General features: G+C 42.3%; 1 non-coding gene across 1 annotated transcript; it reads left to right on the top strand.

The window, feature by feature from the left end:
• The first annotated feature begins 1,557 nt into the window (after positions 1-1,557).
• TRNAV-UAC (transfer RNA valine (anticodon UAC)) lies at positions 1,558-1,630 on the top strand. The gene has a single exon. It is a non-coding gene; the product is annotated as a tRNA-Val (tRNA).
• The last annotated feature ends 1,969 nt before the right edge of the window (positions 1,631-3,599 follow it).

Raw genomic sequence — 3,599 nt, 5'->3', positions numbered from 1 at the left:
GGTTCTGACACTATGCATGTCTGTTTCCCATTTTTGTCTCCTTGAATGTTTACGAAGCAGAAAATTTCTTCTTCCTTTATTATATCTTTGTGGTGATTTTTACCCCAGAGCAGCCCTCACTTCCGGTTAGTTTCTATTATCAGAAAGATAGGTTTTTAACTTTTTTTTTTCTTCACACTGTTTGGGATCAGCTTTCCCATCAGCAGCTATCAATTAACAACTTCCTCACATTACAGTGAGCATTTCTGAACATGCAGACTGGACCATGTGGGGAGGCTAGGCTGAATCAACACCCCGTGCATAAGGAACTAACAGATTCTTTGACCTAAAAGTGCACAATATAAGCACCAAAGTTTTAAGGGTGCTGGAAATACAACTTAAAGAGATTGAGCTCAGTTCTGGGGTAAATGAGGACAAGAAGGCCTGATTAGCATAGGAACTCAATTCAAAACTTGAGATGGCCCACCATCCTTCTGAAAGATTTGGATTTCACAATAATCCAGTATGAAGGATTTATTTTTGCATTTCCAGACAAGATAAATATAAAAACATAATTCCATCCAGATATTGCTGTTTTTTAAATCCAACAGCTTAGGTACTTGTCCTTCATACTTGTGGGGTAATGACACTATCCCAGACCAAAGACAATTTTAGTTAAATGGGTTTTCAAATCAGTGAACAACTGATTCTGAGAGAAGATTGGATCATGCTTGGCCCCACAGGGAATCGCTTCTGAGGGAAAGATTTGATCTTTAGACTAGCCACATCTCCATAGGCTTCACACCACACTAAAATTTTGTGTCTAGTTCACCTCCCCAAGACAGCTGAAGGATTTCCTCCAATGTTTAGCCGAGATATTGATGTAGTAGGAACACTGGTGGTGTAGTGGTTAAGAACTCAGCTGCAAAACTAAAATATCAGCTGTTCCATAGAGATCCTGTGGAGCAGTGACTGGGCTTAATGGCAACGGGTATTGATGTACTATTGTGTGCCAGTCACTGCCAATACAAAGGTAGCAAAACAGAAGTGGTCCCGGACATAATGACATAATGATGTCTTAGTTTCCTATTACTGCTGTGACTGAAATATCACAAGCGCGTGGCTTAAAGAACAGAATTTTTCTTTTTCTTTCTCATATTTCAGGGCTCTAAAAGGCCAAATTCTATGTGTATCTCTAGGGGAAAGTCCTTCCTCTTCTAGTTCAGCTTTCTGTTGTTTTTTTCAGGTGCCGTGGAGTTGGTTTTGGCTCATGGCACACCTTACATCAGAACGAAATGTTGCCCAGTCCTGCGCCATCCTCACAATTGTTGTTTCGCTTGAGGTCATTGCAGCAGCCACTGCGTCAGTCCATCTCGTCGAAGGTCTTTCTGTTTTTCGCTGACCCTCTAATTTACCAGGCATAATGTCCTTCTCCAAGGACTGGTCCCTCCTGATAACACGTCCAAAGTATGTGAGACGAAGTCTTGCCATTCTTGGTTGTAATGAGCATTCTGGCTGTACTTCTTCCAAGACAGATTTGTTAGTTCTTCTGGCAGTCCATGGCAGTATATTTCCTGTGGTTCCATGGTGTAGTGGTTAGCACATCTGCTTTACACGCAGAAGATCCTGGGTTCAATCCCCAGTGGAACCGACTCTTAGCAGCCTTCAATCCTTCTACTTCCTGTGCTTGTTTACAGATTCACCTCCTTCTGTTGTTTTCTGGTAGCATCTGTCTTCCCCCAGAGTGTGCTCCCTTCTCTCTGTGTCTAATCTGCTTTTTTTATCTCAAGTGTAAGTAGGTTTAGGATAAACCTTACATTGATCTGGCTCCCTCACCCAAAAAACAAACCCTATTCCCAAATGGGATTTCATCCACAGGTATGTTGTTGTAGTTTTTGTTGTTGTTGTTAGGTGTCATCAAGCCGGTTCCGACTCATAGGGACCCTATGCACAACAGAACAAAACACTGCCCGGTGCTGTGCCATCCCTACGATCATTGTTATGCTTGAGCTCATTGTTGTAGCCACTGTGTTAGTCCACCTCATTGAGAGTCTTCCTCTTTTCCGCTGACCCTGTACTCTGCCAAGCATGATGTCCTTCCCCAGGGACTGATCCCTCCTGACAACATGTGCAAAGTGTGTAAGATGCCAGTCTCACCATCCTTGCCTCTAAGGAGCATTCTGGCCACACTTCTTCCAAAAAGGATTTGTTCCTTCTTTTGGCAGCCCATGGTATATTCAATATTCTTCGCCAACACCACAATTCAAAGGCATCAACTCTTCTTCACTCTTCCTTATTCACTGTCCAGCTTTCACATGCATATGATGTGATTGAAAATACCATGGGTTGGGTCAGGCGCACCGTAGTCTTCAGGGTGACATCCTTGCTCTTCAACACTTTGAAGAGGTCCTTTGCAGCAGATTTACCCAATGCAATGTGTCTTTGGATTTCTTGACTGCTGCTTGCATGGCTGTTGATTGTGGATCCAAGTAAAATGAAATCCTTGACAACTTCAATCTTTTCTCCATTTATCATGATGTTGCTCATTGGTCCAGTTGTGAGGATTTTTGTTTTCTTTATGTTGAGGTGCAATCCATACTGAAGGCTGTGGTCTTTGATCTTTATTGGTAAGTGCTTCAAGTTCTCTTCATTTTCAGCAAGCAAGGCTGTGTCATCTGCATAACGGAGGTTGTTAATGAGTCTGCCTCTAATCCTGATGCGCCGATCTCCTTCATAGAGTCCAGCTTCTCGTATTATCTGTTCCGCATACAGATTAAATAGGTATGGTGAAAGAATACAACCTTGACGCACACCTTTCCTGACTTTAAACCAATCAGTATCCCCTTGTTCTGTCCTAACAACTATCTCTTGATCTAAGTAAAGGTTCACTGAGAACAATTAAGTGTTCAGGAATTCCCATTCTTTGCAGTGCTATCCATAGTTTATTATGATCCACACAGTCGAATGCCTTTGCATAGTCAATAAAACACAGGTAGACATCCTTCTGGCATTCTCTACTTTCAGCCAGGATCCATCTGACATCAGCAATGATAGCCCTGGTTCCACGTCCTCTTCTGAATCCAGCCTGAATTTCTGGCAGTTCCCTGTCGATATACTGTGCATCCATTTTTGAATGACCTTGAGCAAAATTTTGCTTGCATGTGATATTAACAATATTGTTCTATAATTTCCGCATTCAGGTGGATCACCTTTCTTGGGAATAGGCATAAATATGGATATCTTCCAGTCAGTTGGCCAGGAAGCTGTCTTCCATATTTCTTGGCATAGAGTAGTGAGCACCTCCAGTGCTGCATCTGTTTGTTGAAACATCTCAATTGATATTCCACCAATTCCTGGAGCCTTGTTTTTCCTCAGTGCCTTCAGAGGAGTTTGGGCTTCTCCTTCAGTACCATTGGTTCCTGATCATATGCCACCTCTTGAAATGGTTGAATATCGACCAATTCTTTTTGGTATAATGACTGTGTGTATTCCTTCCATCTTCTTTTGATGCTTCCTACGTCGTTTAATATTTTCCCCATGGAATCCTTCACTATTGCAACTTGAGGCTTGAATTCTTTCTTCAGTTCTTTCAGCTTGAGAAACGCCAAGCGTGTTCTTCC

The sequence above is a fragment of the Elephas maximus genome, chromosome 1 (genome assembly GCF_024166365.1).
Source record: "Elephas maximus indicus isolate mEleMax1 chromosome 1, mEleMax1 primary haplotype, whole genome shotgun sequence".
Taxonomy (NCBI): Eukaryota; Metazoa; Chordata; class Mammalia; order Proboscidea; family Elephantidae; genus Elephas; species Elephas maximus.
The sequence above is the reverse complement of the archived record's forward strand: the minus strand, read 5'-3'. Positions and strand labels throughout refer to the sequence as shown.